Here is a 19,021-nt window from a genome sequence, read left to right as displayed (position 1 = left end):
TCGCCCGACATTAATTGCTTTTCTAATTTTCAAAAGCAGGATTACATATGACTTTCTTTGGCTTTCGTTGAATCCCCCTAAGGCTGCTTTGTAAGTGACGCGATTTAGGATAGTCTGCTTTCGTATTTGCTTCGAAAGAGCGATCGAGGTCTTACTAGCACCGCTACTGGCTGCCTGGCCGCCAGTCCAATGTCAATCTACTGTGCGTATTTCTTGGTTAGTCTACGACCTGGCCTCAAAAACGCCATTGGTTTGAAACGCAAAATGGATTACTGCACTGATTTTTATCTCGTCTACAGTTCTACCAAAGGAGAATAACTATTTTTTCCTGTGTCTAAGTGTACACTGTCATTCTCTCCAAGTTACAAACAATAAACCAGGTAGCAATGGCAGGATTCATATACAGCAAGGGACAGATCATATGCAAAATCGATTTCTGTACGTATGCAGAGTTTTAGGCCAAGAACCATTTCCTGGATACAAAGCATTTAACTGCCTATATTGTGTGGGCATAAAAATACCTTGCTTTATGGATATCATACGCATGCATACACAAAACCTTGTCGGTTTAAAATGGCCACTAGGTGATCCAAATTTTCCAAGTCTGGCTATCCGGCGATTTATCCCGACTGGAACTGACATAGAGTCCATGTAGTCTCAACAGTCACAACTCGCTTCCAATAAAAACATGCATAATGCACTGCAAACGAGGGAAAGGGGTGAATTTCATTTTTCAACTTTTCAAAAAAGTTCAAATCCAATGTGCAATACCTCATTTCATTTGCTGCCCGCATTAATTGGCCGTTGGTAATTAAGATTGACCCACGTGTTCAGCGTTGATCATCAACGCTGCTGATTCTGTTTCACTTTGATTCAAGAATCGGGGTTATCATGTTTGATCTGCAATGCTTTTATCTTATCTTAGTTACCAGAGTTGCAGTCTGAACGGTGCAATGAAACAGAAATGTCATAAAGTACATCGGGTCTTTTATTGCCAACTATTAGGTATACATCATTATATACTATCATATCATTACCATCAGATGATATATTAACATCACTCAAGTATAAAAATATATCAATCTTTCAAATCATTTCTTCATGAGATGACTCACTGTAAAATACTGTACAATGCTAGGCCGAAAGACAAAGAGAATTTCAGACAACAGTTCAGGGTTACGTTCCCAATGATTAATAAAGTGACTGAAAATTCAAGAACATGGGTAAAGAGTAGGTTAAGAAGTGAATATGCATTGCCACAAGTGAGTCTTTATGAGCTTATCACTAAAACACGAACCATAACTGTGTCATAGTAAGTACCACATTGCCTACAATGACCACTTAGCAATTCATTTGGGATTCCCGCGTATCGTCTGACTGTAAAGTGTTAGTTGTTGTGCCCTTCAGCAATAATACCCAACTTCAATCGACTTGTGTACATATATTGTGGCGTATGTATCTCAAAATCCCCTTATATTTTCTTGAACCAACTCTTTTCGTTTTTGATCAAAGTGAATAGTTTAGATAAAAACATTATTTAAACAAAAGCATCTTCAAAATTTTATGCCGCCAGATATTATTGAAGGGGTTTCTTGCGTTTGTGAAAAAGAATTGCTGTCGCATCTTACTGTTAGCAAAAGATTCTGGTTTCACACCATTCATTAGAGAGGTTGAAGGCCATCTAGCGACCATCGGTGGGACAGTAGAAGGCTTCTGTTGAAAATTACCTGGTGAATTTGCGAGAAAACTTTTGAAGGTCAACGTTCTTATAATCCTCGAAGTAATTCAAATAAAGAATAGGTATGGCATTGCTGAGGTTCATTCACCTTATCAAGAAAACCACAAACATATCAATCTTCCAACGAGGCTTTCAAGGAGTATGCTGTTGATTTATCGAATGAATTTGGTTATAGAACTTGGTGCATCCAAAGCTCGATCGCCGATTAGTATCTGTACATGGAATCGACCTAGTGGCGTTTTTCAAAGTCAACAGAAGGTTGAAAGCAAACCGTATGATATGATGTGATAAAGCGGACAAGGTTCATCCTTTCTTTAGAAATAAAAACTAAAACTTTTGGCCTAAGTGATTTGTGAAGGACGTTTTAGTATATTGATATCATCGTTTTTACCCGAGAAACATCAAGGAAAGCAAGGTGCATCTTAGAAATTCTTTACTATGTTGTCTTGATGAATCAAAAAGTGGCTAGAGATACAAAAAGACAGGGACACCAAATTGATGATATTTTGTATCACTGGTATGGTGGTGGAAAGCCATGGGAGCAATTATCGTTGTCTGAGCTTTTTCTTCCAGCAAAGTTGTGGCATAGTCTGAGCCTTGTTTGTCTTTTGTTTTCTATCTTTAACATCTTTATGCCATTCCTTCATTAAAATTAATGCTTTTTTGGAAATATCTGTTTGATAAAACCCCAATGAGGGTTAGCGAGGCCTGAATGGTTAGGTGCTTTCAAGATCAATTTCTGAAATTAATGTGAAAAACTCAACGCATGGCCAAAGTCACCTTGGAAACATTCAGATGTCTATATTTGTTTTTTCTGTTATCATTTTTTCGGTTTACTTCTGCAGCCATCAAAACCGAGATATGATTGAAACAAAAAGTACCAGCACTCGACCACCCATTTGTCTTCTTGGAGGTCCAGTAATGTTGGTAATATGAAGGTAACATGAGGTCCAGTAATTTCGAAGCCGAGATAAAGGAAGGTAACACAATTACCACCTAGTTTTGTTTACTTTTCAGTACACGAACACAAACAGCACTAGTAATTGGAGAGGCTTTGGCTTGCGTATCAGAAACTGCCAAGCTTTTGCTCCATAAATGTACCAGGCACCAAAGGTAATGTCTGCAATAAAGCCTTTGTTTTTCTAGCTTTTCTGTTTTAAACCAGGTTGTTTCCTTTCGGTTCCTTGTTGCGGACAGTGTAGAGAACACTGTTCATTTAACGGCACTTTGGTTAGTCTTGTAAAATGGTATTGCTTCATGCAGAAGAAAGAGAGTTTAAAGGAAAGCTTGTAAAATGTGTTGTGACTGTCAGCGCAGGGTGCTTTAGACACAGTGGTGGGATCTTTTTTTACCCATTCACTTATTCATCTGTTTAGCTGCGTGACAAATCTGTATACCTCGTTGGACATTTGAAAAAGAATTAGAATCTGCTACTGGTTTAAATGAATAAGAACAAAACATAGAGAGTGAACGACAGTGAAGGTTTTGTTTCAATGTGGCGTGCGATTTTTCTTCTTCAACTTTCAATTGAAATTTACGTGGAAATTAGATAGGAAGATAGGAATTGTTTTTATGGACAATTTGAGCGGTATGCTCAGTTATTGACCCCCTGAAAAATTAGCAGAACAACATGGAAATGATATAAGCCTTGCATTAGCGTCTTTCTTTCTGTCTCCACATAGTTTCATTTATTTATTTTTCATGATATCGAAACACTTCATGCAATATTATGCTTCATATCTGATTCAAGCCTATTGGTATTTCAGTCTTACTTTGATAAAAACAAACAATCCAAAAGTATTAATACTACTCTCTAGAATCAGATTTAGATCAAATCATCCTGCTCTTTAATCCACGCTGGGCCAAAAGAACTGTTAGGTGTTTCCTCACAACTCATGTTGCAACCTCTTTCAGCATGAATTACAAGATGAAAAGCAATATTATTAACATTTTTAGGATGAAACTAAGATGGGAAAGGGCTGTAAAGAGGAAAATGAATGTTTGGACACGTGTTAAAGTCGTATAGCGTTGCAAAGGGCTTTAGAAATTTTTTGCGCCTAAATTACATGTTTTTGAGAATTCTGCAACTGTAGCTAATTTTTTAGTCATTCAGAGCTTCTAGTAAGGATCGTTCCACTATTTTTCGTCGTATATGGAGGAGGAATAGTTGATCGTTATGTCAAATAGGATGGCCATTATGTTTAGAAATGAAAGAACTTATCTATAGTGGCCATTTGATTAATCGAAAAGCACCTCAAAAGCAGAACATGCATTTAACCGTGTGTAAGGAATATTCTGATCCTAAGCGATAAGAATGTTTCGAAGCAAGTCCTGCTAAAAGCTCCCTGGAAAGCTGAAAAACCGAGCGAGCTATAGATATCAGAAAGACAAATTTTCAAACGTAACCTAAACGTAATAAAAATAAAGGCAGGGTCACAGCTTGTTTTGAAGTTTATTTTGAAGTAGTCCGCGCGCAAGCAGCAGTGCAACCACGTGAGCCTCACTTTGCGAAACCGCGTGAGCTTGCAGAACACTTCCCCTTCTCCTGGCGCGCAGTCTGCCAACAGGCAGGGGGCAAAATGGTAGCATAATGGCTCTAGCCTCAGTTTTTTTATTTCGTTTTTCTTAGTCATCCATGTCTTTAAAGTGTAGAACCGAGGCGGCACTTTGAACTTGAATTTGTTAGTATCCTGTAAGTCGTCAAATTGTTAACGATCGCGGCAAATATTATTTCCAGAGAGGAACAAATGAATAACCATATAATCCTTAGGTTCTTTATTGGCCATACTGTAATAACGGTCTTTCTTCATAAACTCTACTTTCATTAAAGAATTGTGAGTCTTTAATTTCGCAATCTCGCATTGTTTCATCTCAAGCTTTTTATACAAGTTAAAAAGAGAACATTTCAGCCAACATAAACATTTAGTTTTCAATTATGTTAACTTAACCGCCGCTTTAAAAGACAAGTTTAGATTGTCATGAAGTTTGGTTAAATATCGACATCATCTCAAAACATAACGGATTTAGTTATTTCTAGTGCATAGATTTTCAAGCATGCGAGAGCGATAGTCGTTAAAGAACGCAGTTAAATTTTTTATTTAAATCAGTTGATGACTCTACCTGTTCATAGTACTTGACTTCTTGATCTGGGAGTAAACCTGATCAAAGAACCGTAAAAACCGTCTTATGCTCTCTTACAAATCAATTTGAATATAATAATGGGGTCTTTATTAAATTTCATTCAGATCTGAAGCCTGGTGTGTAGAGCACACTTCTCAGGGGACGATTTTATAAGAAAAAGGAACAGGGGCATTTGTCCTGTTGTCTGCCTGTCTCCTCTCTTCACCCTCCTCTTTTCACCCTTTGATTTGTCGGTACTTTCTCGTCTTCATTTAGGTACAGCGCGATACGGGGCCTAAGAATCTGTTGGTTTGCTAAACCCTGGCATTGGAGATGGAAAACACATTTTAAGAGACCTTTTGCGAGCATTTGGTTTCACTTAAACTAGTATGAAGAGATTTTACTTAGAATATTAATTTAGAACAACAGATAGTTGGTAGTTTGAAATCTGAGGAGGCGTTCTTCTAAACACATGAAGATTATGGAAGGCTAAGTTTTTGTGGTACGACATAGGCACGTGCAATGCGAAAACACTTCACCAAGTGGTTTTCTGTCTGTATGGTCACGATCTTGCCTGCTTTGCCTTGCCTAGAATTTTAACATGCTCTAACATGAAGTATACCATGTCACACAAGGCTCCAAAAAGTACCTTTTGAAGTGGTTTACCTTCTAGAGTTCGTCTAATTTGTTGCTTATAACAAACGGAATTCTCTAATCCAATGTAAATTTTTCTCTTGAGCCAATTTTTAACCACCTACCCGCTTAATAGATTCTTATTTGCCCTAAAAACCTGTCCTTTGTTGAAAATTTGTCCCTTGATGATTAATTATTTGTACGCTTAACGTTTCGCTGATTCCGCGCCGTAAACCTGAACACACCTTTCGTAAAAGATATAGAATCTTTTTCTTGCCTATCCGTTTCTTTAATTATAAATCTAGGCACTCACACTTTTTTCATTCTGATACTTGTATTTCGTATCCCACAAGTCGCGTAATTCAAATAAAATTGTTATTAAATTCATTCTCCATTCATTCTCCTCTGATGAAAGCTCTCCTAGTAACACCCTTTTTTATAAGAACCAGTAAATTTAAGTTCAGGCTGACTGTTCTTGATTTGTTCTTAATTTAATAGGGTGTACGCAGTGCGAGTGCTAACTTTTTCGCTTTATAGAGGTAGTTAGGCCTTATTTGCCAACAAAGTGAATGAGACAACCTTCATTTTCCGACAGGTTTGAATATTCATCGAAAAAGCACCAACACATGGCTAAAAATCCTCGTTTTTGAGATAAAACGTTGTTCAGTTCGTAACTTTCGGCCAAGGTTGAGGCTCGTGTTCTAAAAAGAATTTTCTTATCAAAAATAAAGAGCAACTTTGTTTGAAAATTAACACTGCTTTGCGCTTATTTACTACATCAGTTATAATAGTGACGTCATAATCGACTTAGATGTCAATGCCATCACATATTTAAAGTCAATTTTACGCCGTCTTGATGACAGACTTTAGCACAGAAATGAGTAGAAGGATTTGTTACCAAGTTCTTCAATGCATCTTCTCTAGTTACATGCCCGTAGTGAGGCTAAACGTTTAGGGGGAGGTCTTTGTATAGGTTATGCCTAAATATTGTTGTTTCGTTAAGATCAAATTGCCTGAATAAGGGAAAAATCTAATTTGGGGGTCCCAGCTCCTATATCTTCTACGCCTACGACCTCTTGAGTCTTTTTGAAATTTTACATCTTCCTGTTCCTTGGAAGATTCTCTTGCTTGAAATGAGTTTTAATAGCTTGAAGGCAGATAGAAAATCAGGCGGGGACTGCGGCTTTCAGGGCGATCTGTGGCAAGGGTGGTGAGTGATTTCTACAACGTCTGCTACGAGTCGAGTCGAAAAGCATTACACTTTATCCAAGATGAGACCTCTATCACAGCCGCATCTCCAGTGCATGAGACAAAATGAAATTTAAGACGATATTCGACCGAATGCATATCAAGTATCAATGAGATAGACAGTCTGGAGCACAAGGTGATTGTCTAACCTTTTAAGGACAAACAGAGGTTATAGCCCCTAGTCAGTTGCAAAGCATTCCCAAAATGCCTCTTTAACCTTGTGAGATTCTTATGATATTTCAGCTTCAAAAAAATTCGGATTGAAGCAAATGACTCCATCAAATTTTGTTCTTAGTAAAAGTCGCATAGCCCACGACTGCTCTCTTCACTTCAACATGGATTTAACGGATCATAATCCATCAATTCTCCGAGTAGTTTCAAGCAGTTGAAACTAAACGCAAAAATTCAATGACTTTTTAAAAATTAATTTCATAAGAATGTTGAGGCACAAAAAGAAATAGTTTTTGGAACTAATTAGAAGTAGCAGCTCAAATTATATCAACATTTTGACTTTTTCACCTATCTTCTCCTTGTGAGCAAATAGTTTGTATTTACGCAAAAGGTTTGAGGCAATCTCACTATGCCTGTACCATGCTAGTATTCGTGATGTTTTCGTGACGAATAAAAAAAGTAACAATGACCTGAATTTCCTTTGTTGAACCTTACAAAGATAACACGATGTGTGCCAGAAAAATTGGTTAAGAGTAATTTTAAGCAAAGGATCTTGAATGTTTACGAGAATTGATACTCAGAATAAGTTTAGGTGTTCTAACAAAAATTGTGTAATTACAAAATTTGTATCTGACCTAAATATCTTTGTATTCATGTTTGGACTTGTTTTATTCTTGAAAGTTTCACATGACTGATAATAAAGCAAAGACAAAAGACTCTCTGAGTTGAAAGCTATTGTGCTCACCATCGTGAATAACAACGACTTATTGATCAAACTAAGACATCTCCATGAAAAGATGGTCCCATTTATAGATGCCTTAAAACATCATCATTTTAAAAGCTTTTTAAACTGCTTATATAATTCAAGTAAGCATCTGAAGAAGAAGTTTGAATAACTGCTTTCAGAAAACGTTGATGGAAAATGTAGCGTAGATTTTGCTCCAGCTCAGTTGCCCTATCAAACCATAGCTTACCAAACCTTAGGCATCACTAATTCAGGCCGAGTTTTCTAATTTTCCATTTATCGCAATAAAGACAAAAGTAAATGAAATGCTGATTGTTACAAAAGCATTACTAAATAATCACTACTTTAATCAGTATTATCAATTTTCTGTATCAACCGTATATCATTACAAAATATCATCACAATATATTACAACAATACAATACAATACATTATATCATTGAACTTCTCTTTATGATGATTAACAGGAGATATAAAGTCCTGACTTTACTTTTGCGCATATGTTCCCGTTGGTTTTTGTTTTTGAATTAGATTTTGGTTTGTATTAACAACTATTAAAGAATAGGGTTGTTAAATGGAAGACGTTCGGCTATCATAAGCAACCTTTTTAACACCAGCGTTAAATGCAATGACAGATGGGCCTTTATTAATGGGACATGCATTTCTGTGGACAAGCGTAGATTCGAGAAGGAAGATTATTCAAACGCCTTTGTAGTTATTTCCTTTTGGTTTTGGTTTATCATTATCGAGATAAGAAAGATCGGCCGAGCCTTCTGAACGTCAGTCAAAAAGTGGTTTCAATGATAATGCCATGCTAATAAAACCAGTCGAGTTAAGTGACGCGTACAATTTTCCAAATTGTTAAGTGTTCTCTAGAGATCAATATGTAGGTGGAGCTAATTCGTTGCGACATAATTGTCCCAACTAAACTGAGACAAGCCAATCAATACTACCATAAAAAATTTCCGAGTTGTAACCCTTCCAAATAGCCCGTATGTTTGCTTTTGATTGTCACAAACGGAAAAACTGGTTCCAACATAAAATTTTAGTTGGTATTCGAATCTGCTACAAATTCTCAAATTGAAATTGAATCAGGAATGTGAATGTTGAAATCAAGGATTTCATTGAAATAAAAACAATTGTGGCCGAATCATTAATGGCAGCACAGTTTAATAAGCATGTAGTTTAATTGAGTTTAACTGTCATTCATCATTGTTTAAATACTGAGAGTTTCTCTTGATAGTTTAATCTTTTAATTTCTTTAAATTCTATAGTCATTCGATATATGTCTAGCGTCTCGTCAAGAGGAAATGAATCCAGTCGTCTATCGCTCTTCATCTCCTATCTATTGAGGGAAGTTTAGGGTCCAGTCACAATTACAATACTTTATCTAACTTATTATCTCAGCTTAATTCTTCTCTTATTAAGTATCTATCTCTAAAGAAATTTTCAGTTGAATATTAGCCGAATTTACAATTTTGCATCTGTACATAAATAGGCCTTTGCTATTGTGCATTCATTTTTCATTTGTTTATTCTTGTGCCATATATTATTTATGGATGTGCTTACTGCATTGACAGTAAGCATATCCATATACACTTTATAACGTATTGTACCCCCTTCTTCGCAATGTGCACTTGCTTTCATTAAAGCACTTCGGATCATGACAAGGCAAGTCAACCAAGCAAGATAGATGATAATCACGCAATATAGAAAATAGGAATGATAGAATGCTAGCAATGATATTCTTCAATAAGCTACTCTTTTTCATGCCCAACCCCCTGTCCTGCTTTGCATTCCAGGCTTACCTATTCAATACCGTGAGATGTGGCGCCAGCAATTATTATTGTTAAAGTGTAAGTTTGTATGCGTTCCTAACCTATTAATCCGTGTATTTCTTAAATAAGCAAAGCTCATCTTGTTTTTACTGTGGTACAGAGCATTGTGGCACAAATTGGTTCGAGAGATTAACTTCTCCAAGGCAGACATAAGTTAATAAATGTTTGAAAACATTAAAATCAGCCAAAAATCTCCATTTAAACCATCATATCGAGGTTATTGTACCTGAACAGCAAACCTGGTACAGTGTATGTAAAAGATGAAAGGCAGAGGAGGACGAGGTCACTTTGGCTGCAAGAGAGAGCCTAAACAAACACAATATTGCCATTTTTACCAACATCATTTTATAGCACCCTCATTGCAACTAACTTGCTAACTGTGTTCCTATCTCGTCTAATTTATATAATGGAAATTTCTTGTCCAAAATTCATGTGTGAAGCTATTGGCAGGGAGCCAAGCCGAATACAGAATACTTTATCAAAGCAAATTTTAATGTAAACCACAGTTTTTCTGGTTGGAAAAGTAGAAGGCAAGGATATTCCTATATCAATGGATTTCATGATACATATAGTAAAAACCCGAGTAAAAGAACCTGGTTTGAGCAACCGTTTGGAACTGCCTATGCAGCTTTTTAACACAGAACAGCATTTCAGGAAAATCAAAAGAGATGCTTTTAGTACTCAAAGAGTCTCTGCTCTCTGTCTATATGGTATGGAAGTTTATGAATAGAGTATAGCTAAAAGTATGATGAAAATATAGGTATAAGATTGGGAAAGCATAAGACCATCTTCAATAGGAAAAGTTCGTCTGAACATTTTGCTTTCTGTAGAGTTCAAAATTTGGGTTGAAAAGTGCAAATGCTTCGAGCAAATGAAAGAAATTCTATAGTTGAGTATAAAAATACAGAGGTGAAATCCAATTGACGACAAAAGAAAAATTAAAACTATTTTTATCGAACGATGCCGAAACAAAGTTAATTCAAGAACCGACAATGCTGATGATGATTATGATGATGTTGCCGACGATGAAGATGCTAATGAAGGCAATGTAAATAGGGATAATGACGAAATCGGCATTGATTAGGTTGAAATGAATGCATAAATATGCTTTTTGACCTCATATAATAGATTTCTTATGCAAATTCTCAAAAATCTTAGATGCAAAAAATTTCATCGTGACCAAATTTCGTCTCACTTTGTATCTAGTCGAAGAATATTTCATCAAAATATCTGTCCAAAATTTTGTCAAGACAAAATTGTTTATAGTTAATGTATGTGATATAATCAATAAATTTAAAAATTAATAAGGTTGCATGTTCAGGTAGGGTCAATTTCTAGGCAAAAGAAAGACGGACTGTTGGTCGGCGATAGAGCGTCTATTTTGACGCTAAGTGGAATTTCGATCAAACAGCACAATAATGATTGGGCGCAGATCTTTTTATAAATTTGAAGATTTCGGTTTCATCTTGCGTGAAATAAAGGATAGTAAATAGCTTAAAGTTTGATCGATAGTTGTAGTTTTGCGGGACGCTTTTCAAAATTAGTTTTTGCGCTTAGTCTGATCACCTGATCATAATCCTTGTGAGCCATTGGCGCAGTTCAGGATTTTGAGTTAATTCATCGTGCTTTGATTATAGTATTTCGCGCACCAAAGAGCAGACATCGGTTAATGATAGCCTTGAAGAGCGCAATTGGCTGCAGAAATGGCATATTAATGAAACTAGCAACACTGGCAGTTCGTTTACATCAAAGAGAAGCGCTGCTCTTGCGGGAAGTTAATATCATTAGTCTCGTCTTTCGATGTCAGTGACGCTGAATTCAAGTTCTCCTTTCGATCTGCTTTATTGCTCAACGCCACTTGTTAACTACCGGGGTCGCATCAACTGCCACACTACTTTTAGGTGCCGTGAAATCTTCTAAGGCCGCACCGTCTTGCCAATCTTACCATAGGCGCTTTCTAACGTCATTTGGAAACTTAAACTTATCTTCTCTCCTTCTTGTTTACCTCAAAGTTGGCCTTGATCCAAGCTTCTTAAGAACCATATTTTTAGTACCTGGAAATTTCATAAACGTGGATTTATTCTTAAGTGTGCTAATAGTTGCGCGGGCCGGTTGAAGACGTCTTTTGCATTGCCCTTTTGACCTTAGCTTATCTACAATTTTGCACTGAGGTGCACAGCGGCGGAAAAAGTCAGAAGTTTGAATGCTTTCGGTAAACGATCTCGTCACTTTCTCAAATCTGGGCTTATTCCGATTATCAGTTGAGTAATTTTGAAATTCAAGAATTATATAGAAAATCAAGAAAGAACGTAAAACAGATATCGGCTTCCTAAAACAAGATATGGGCGCACCCATTTTGGTGTGGGGGTTTTTAATTAAAGGGGAGCGAAGGGAGAATGGTTGAAAGACAGTGTCACATAGGTGTCATAGACAGTGTCAACCTTATGCTTGTGCAATTTTTGTTTTTGCATAAACGTGCCAACTATGACAAATGAAGAAATTCAGCATATGAAACGGTCCGGGTTCGAAAATGCAAAACAATATTGTTATGCAAAAACGTACCCAAGCAAAATTTGTAACTTTTGCACCGGGTACCAAAACGCATTTTTTTACCGGCACCTTAAGTTGGCGTATTCGAAACCAGCCTTTCTTTGCGCGGTTTTAGTAAGGTTGAGAGTGGCCTGCGCAGTGGCAGCTTATCAATGGATATGACGCCTGACGTAGATTTCGTGAGTGGGTCAAGGTATTTTACTCTTTGTATCTAAGTCGAGAAAAAGCAACAGCATCCACTAACCTTGTCACGTTAATATCGGGCCTAATCGCCAAACAACAAACGTTACAAATCAACTTAACACCGTCAAGCTAATGCGATTTATCTAGGCCCCTCAAGAAAAGCATGCTGTCGATGGGTGGGTCAGCTCGGGTCAGTCGTTACCTCACTATGCCAACCTCCTTTTCAAATCTTTATCCTGTGTTATTCTGGTTTTATGAATTAAAAGGGAATAAGCAAAGTAAAGCTGGTTAAATTGAATTGAAAAATGAATTGGATTTGCAGCGTTTCGAAAATAGAACGGACAGCCCTCTGCATTTGATCTGTGACAAAACCTGAGTTAGCTAGTGTCACCGAAATTTGCCACCCAGCAAACAGTAGTATGAATTGATACCATGTTTATCGAAAGTTGAACACTGGAGTGTCATGATTAGGAAAATGAACCCTGAAGTTTTAGCAACTTGTCTGAATTGATTTTGTGGGGATGAATGGGAAATTATTTGGGTATATTTTGGACTAGCGCTTAACACTTCTGTAAAACCCCATTTGGAAATGCAGAAAACACTTGGTATCCTGGTGTTGAATTTAGATTAGATGTCATTGATCTTTAAATTCGTTTCCAGGTAAATTCCCTCTTCCCCGATTAACTGGCGGTTTTTGCTACTCCTTTCATTTATGAAGCATTTACATGTTTGCATAGAGTAAAATTTTTATCAATGTCAACGAGAGATTATAATTGGTTTTTAACAGGTGCCTGTTTACGTGACAGAAAGGTTCTGTAAGATAGTGTCTTTGTGGCCAACGTCTTGCTCGAGTTTGGAACGAGCCTAGTTACCGCATGCCGTGCTCGCTACGTGATGTTCCTAAACACGCTACAGTAATACATACGTCATTACACTACTTCAGTTAAGGGAGTAGATTTAATTCTAAGTGCGAATTTGTCGAGAGCACCGATTCCAATAAACAATTTAGAAAGAAATAACTTCTGGTAGACCTGTGCTAGCCAATTTCACAAACATTTCATGAGACGTGCGGCAGGGTTGGAGTGGCAGGACTTCAAAAGAGGAATACTAGCAAAGAAAGTAACACAAGAATCCTTTGTTAGCAAAATTCATGTATATGGCATTTTAAATTTTCAGCTCTCTGATAACGGGGCTCTGTAGCGAGGCAAAGAAATAAATCGAGCAGACGTTACGTAACCCTCCTCCGCATTTTTCTACGAAAGTTAATGACATTTTGGTTTCCGTTCTTGTCACACAGTCAAAGCTTATTCAAACTACTTTCCCTTATTCACTCAAAATTTGATTTTGCTTATGAATGACGAAACCTGGTACATTGTTAATTCTCTCTTTCCCAGCAGAAGCAGAAAAAATTATGTCGTTATTGAATGTGGTTTTTCATTAGAAAATAATTAGCTTTATAATTGAACGCGAAATTGTATATATTTCAATCCATGATTAGTCTTCAAGTTGTACTGAGGTTTTTTTCTCCTGAATTTTACCTTTAGGCATTTAGCAATTCCTTTCAATACATTTTTTTGATAAGAAACATACAAGTTTAGTCTAAGTTTGAAAATCGAAAAAAATTTCTTAAAGTAACAGATCATTTCTTAGAATTTGAACAATCATTCAAAGCTGCGCAGCATTTCACACCTTATTTGTAGAAAAACTCAAACTGACCCAGATAATGTAAAATTGAAAGTGATGGGAATGCTTTCTTTTGACAAACATTGCATAAAACTGCAAAGATTGATTTCTTTTGTAAGAAAAACTTAAAGCTCAAGACGAAAGGGTTCAAGTTTATAAGATAACCGATGCAAAAATTTTTTAAAAAATATATTGTTGACCTTTTATATGCACTTTTATTTTTGCTTATTTACTCAAGATTAATTGCATAAAAAGAAAAGTCTTCTACTTACACTTTGCAGGTAGTTGTATGCCCTCCTGATGCCTTTTGCAAGAATGGAAACTTTGCTGATGCCTTTCAACTGCGAGATGTTATCGATCAGAGCTTCACGTGCTGCATTAATAACAAACAATCGGTGAGTCTTTTTATATTTATTAAAAGATACAAGGGCGTTGGTTGCACCCGTTGTTAGTATCGAAATATGCGAATGGCTACAGAACAAAAGAGCAAATAGGATATCTTTGTTCGAAAATAAATAATAGATCGACGGAAATTAACCTCATCCTGCTAATTGTTATGGTGTATGTAAACAAATAATTATCAATCTTCTTCTCGTAAGCCTATTCCAAGGTCAAGACTTTTTAATCCGCATTGCGGCGTAAATGAGGAATTTCACGCATGCGGAATTGTTGCGTGATCGTTAGGCCATTATCAAACTAAGATCATTCCATGCACGTGTCTTAAAGCCGTAAATTAATATCAACATCACTCGAATTTATCGAAGCATCGAGACTTGTAACTGTAATAATTTATGTAATAAAACTTCAAGTGTGTTACAGTTCGGACCAGAGTAACTGTCCGTTTTATATAGGTGCTTTTAAAAGCGATTTGAAAAATTGGGACAAAAATATATGTCCGTTGTTGGCAGGTGTCCGTTGTATAGAGGAGTCCGCTGTATAGAAGTGTCCGTTGTGTAGCGATGTCTGTTAATGGAGAATGGAGGTGTCCGTTTATGAAGGTAGCCGTTAAGTTGGTTTATTGCACTCGTATCGCCATTTTTTTGCTGTTGCTGTAGTTACTGAAATTTTATTGCTGCTTTTTTGAGCATCATGATTGACGTTTTTGTTGTTTTTTTTATGTTTTTGTTTTTGGTTAAGTTTTCGGTATTAGGGCGCCGTGTCACTTTAAGTCTTTATTTTAAGTAAGATGATTCTTTCTTGCTTTGACAAGTCATTATGGTAAGGCTGACATAAAACTACTGGTTCAGTATATTTCGCTGTCAAAATATGCATCACATATCTTAGAAACAAATGTTGAATTTAAAAAGAACTAATCTAAATACTTCTATCAGTGAAAACCCCTGGTACGTTTAGAAAAAGAATAACTCACCAGTAACCTTACTTTATTTTTTGGATAAATTTTTAAGCATGTTTATGTATCTGCAAGTTTTAAAAACAACATCATTTCAATTGTTCCAAAGATCATTTTCAGAATGGTTCCTTAGAAATAACTACATGCAAATCATTCATGGACTTCATCAATGGATTTGTAAACAAACCATAACCATAAACAAACCATTAATAGACAACTGCAGTCTACCGACATGTAGTCTGACTTCCAGCCTTGCAAGAGGACAACGCCCCAAAGCTGATTACCCGCAGCTTCTAAAGAATCTAGGCTGGTGCGTGGGAGCATTCTAGTAAATCCTACGCCTGCAAACGTGGCCCTGTTTTCAACAACATTGTCCTTAAACACTTGTTTTGTTCTCAATGTACTCATATTGTGGGAAAGCACTATAATTTCCCAGCAGGATTTGGTTGGCATATAAAATTTCTTCCATTGTATTTGCTACTTTCACTGTAATTATGCTTTGAGTGTTGTCCTGGTGCATCACATTGAGCTAAGTACAACAGTAAGAGCAAAGGCAACATTGGAAGATCATGGGAGATTCTGTTCTCAGAATTTTTGCTCAACGGGCATAGGCAATAATTGAGCAGCAAGCCAAAGAGTGGGCCTAACGAAAAGCATTTGGATAATTGCAGCACATTTTTGAATACATGAAATTATGTGATCATCAATTTTGGTATTTTGTTTTTAATCTAATTAGTTCCATACAGGTTGTAAAGCTTTTCATAAAAAGGCAATTTCTGCCTTTTGCTCAAAAACATTGAAATTGCAATGTAATTTTTGCATTGTGTCTCCTAATAGTCAGCAGTAGTTACTTGGGGGCAAACTTACAACCTGAATTGAAAATATCCTAAACTAGTGCCAAATCACCTGTTTGTCCTTTCAAAGATTGCTAATTTGCAAGAGATTAAAAGACTCAATTGTAAAACCTCTCAAATAGTTAGAGAAATTATATATATAAATATATATGTAGCTTTATAATTAATTTTCATCCACAAAATCCATTAAAGGGAGCATTGTCACGTGGACCTAACCTTAAAATACTCTTATGATTTGCTGCTTTGAGACTTTTTGGATCATCAATGAATGATGATCCTTGGTAAAATGAATTGAGACGCTGAGCGTCCTCAAAGTTTAGTGTCGTTTAGTTTAGTTTTAATCCTTCTATTAAGAGTATTGCACAGTCGACCAAAAATGAGATTTGTTTTTTTTGAAAATGGTCTGTTGATTCCCACTGGTTTGCATAGACTGCCAAAGTCATGCCCTCGGACCCCTAGTGACTTAAGTCGATTATTGAGTCTAGTAAACTTCAAAAGACTCGCACAGGGACCTGGACGGACCTTTCTTGCATTGCAATGGTCTTGTAGATAATATGTGATTATTGATTCTACATGGTTGATTTCAATCAGCTAAATAGCAAATGATTTGATGGCAGTGTTAAGCCATTTTTGCTAGCATCAAGGACAGAGTTTGCCTTAAACCCAGACATTTCAGACACTTTTTCATGTTATGTAGAATGTCTGATCTACTGAAGTAGAAATAAAGATATTTGGTTTTTGCAGCTATTGCTAGTTCTAGTTATTGAAGCAAGTTACCTAGACCGTGACGATTTCTATTTCATAGTGATTCAGCTTTGCAGCAAAACATCAGGTCTTTCGCTAATAAGTAGCTGAAACATAAGAATTCTTAAAACTAACAATCATATAACATATAGGCAATTATTTACAATTACTAAATCATAGTTGTTGCCACTAAGAATTTAACTTCCTTCAAGTCCACCCGTTTACGTGAACAAAGTTTTTCCTCACAATATAAAACTCTGGCCTCTTGCTAGATTACAAATCTCCGTTAACGCCTCAAACTTTTGCACCGTGTCCCATTATTCATATACAAACGCACGAGTCAGTCTGAATTTACTTGAGATCAAATACAAATACTCTGAATTATCTTTAAAGTTTTGTTTACGGTCATGTGAAAGGGATTCATGAAGGACTGTTATAATTCCAGATCTAAATGGCAAGCCGAGGCTAGCCAAGATTAGAGCCAAGATTTCTGACCCTATTTTGTACTTGGAGCTTGGTTTTGCGTCAAGAAAGTTGAGATAAAGTGTTATCAGGCTGCACGATCTCTGTCTCATCTTGTAAGTTTGGGGTTTCATAATAACGAGCTTACCATCAGCGGTTCCTTTAACAAATATCTTTTATTCCACGTCAATGGTGATTTGCTCTTATATATTGGCTGCATTACATTTTGAAATCGAGGTGAACCAAATCAGCATGAAAGAATCCAGAAAATATTGTGGATCGAGCCATTGCAAATGAAAGGTCGAGAACGCTAGTCAAACATTGTCGTTGTTATTTATCCGATACTGTTAATTCCTACTACACCATCCGCAGAATTGCATCTCATGAACTAGATATTGCACTGGTAAAATGCGATTTTGTTGAAGTGAAGCAAATAACTTCAACTGTAGGAGCATACTTAAAACAAAGTTTCTTTCCTTTAAGTTATACCAACCACATTAGTTTTCATAACCACGATAAGTGGGCTAGCTATCAACTAATGATACTTTTTAATATTGTCCAACTAGAATTTGGAATGGAAGTTCCTTTATAAGACTTACCTCTTACAATATTTATTTTGCGAAAAGCCTCATTTAAGCTTGGCTCTGTAAATATTCACGATTATAATCGCTATTATTATCACTATATTCAAAGAAAATTGTAGCCAGTGACTGTAGTTTTACTCAAAAGGTTATGCAACTCTTATCATTGTAGGGCAAAGCAAATCTGTAGGGTTCTTCCTCTATTAGTTTAGATAACACTCAAGCAACTGTGAGTGTATTTGGCAACATATTTAGTGATGAAAATCTTTACAGGCCTTTTAAGAAACTTTGGCTATAAAACAGTCTTAGATTGGGCTGTAAGTGTAAACTTGCAATAATGAGTGGTACAGATTTCTCAAGATTTCATGAAAGTTATTGTATAAAGAATAGCTGTTGAGAAAAACATTCTTGTAACATATCGCATCTGGAGATTCGGATGATTCAATTATCTTTTGATCGCTGTAAACCGTGTTTGAATGCAAGTGATAGTGTCTAAAAGAGTTTAGCAAACTACAGCTCACTTTTCAATGGCTGTAGAATAAAACGAACCAGCTTTGAAACACAAAATACTTTCCACGTTATTTGTGACGACATGTGTTATCATTATTGCTTTTGATAGCCATATTGGTTAATGTTTCGTTCTGTGTTGATGAGTAGTTTTAGATACTTATTTTTAATGTCCACAGCTGTCACGTGGAAAGGTATATAGTTCTAGTGTAAGTATTCAAAGCAATAAAAGCGAATACGGAAAAGTGTCTTGAGTTGTAGAATGTCTCAGCCAAGTCTTTAAATATTCTTAAATCAAACTCAAAATCTTGTTTTCAAAAGGGAAGTTAATAGAGAGATAAAGAATAATATAAAGTACGTTCTAAGCTTAAATAATTAGATTGTTTTCCATATTAAGAGAGATGATAAGAGGAGGAAATCAATGAAATCGTACGATTGTTAATGTATTTGCTCGAAAAGACACGTGTAGCATCCGGAAAATATGATGCCAGAATGTTCGATTACAATAAGAATGAGAACGAAAGAATAGTGAGAACGAAAGAGGTTCTTTGGCAACGCCCATGATCAAAAAGCTTTTGCATAAACGGACGCCTCCCTGGGCTTCAGACACGTG

At 36.3% G+C, this 19,021-nt stretch overlaps 1 protein-coding gene and 1 long non-coding RNA gene across 6 annotated transcripts in view; one reads left to right on the top strand and one right to left on the bottom strand.

Moving 5' to 3' along the window:
• LOC135691621 (uncharacterized) overlaps positions 1-19,021 on the top strand; it is an 83,715-nt gene that overhangs the window by 13,600 nt on the left and 51,094 nt on the right. For 4 of the 5 annotated variants that reach the window (XR_010516767.2, XR_010516766.2, XR_010516765.2 and 1 more), the window contains one exon: positions 14,191-14,304. This is a non-coding gene — a long non-coding RNA (uncharacterized LOC135691621). Of the gene's footprint in view, positions 1-4; positions 10,204-14,190; positions 14,305-19,021 lie in introns of those variants that run through there. The other variant, XR_016144537.1, reaches the window with a different exon arrangement.
• Positions 1-19,021, bottom strand: part of LOC135691617 (uncharacterized) — a 67,083-nt gene that overhangs the window by 17,235 nt on the left and 30,827 nt on the right. Inside the window, exon 2 of the mRNA XM_065209536.2 lies at positions 14,182-14,282. The gene's annotated coding sequence lies outside the window, so the exon portion shown is untranslated. The remainder of the gene's footprint in view (positions 1-14,181; positions 14,283-19,021) is intronic.

Source organism: Rhopilema esculentum, chromosome 13, assembly GCF_057945365.1.
Source record: "Rhopilema esculentum isolate cy_ngs chromosome 13, ASM5794536v1, whole genome shotgun sequence".
In the NCBI taxonomy this organism is placed as follows: Eukaryota; Metazoa; Cnidaria; class Scyphozoa; order Rhizostomeae; family Rhizostomatidae; genus Rhopilema; species Rhopilema esculentum.
Note: the sequence above shows the minus strand (reverse complement) of the source record. Positions and strands in the feature narration are given on the sequence as shown.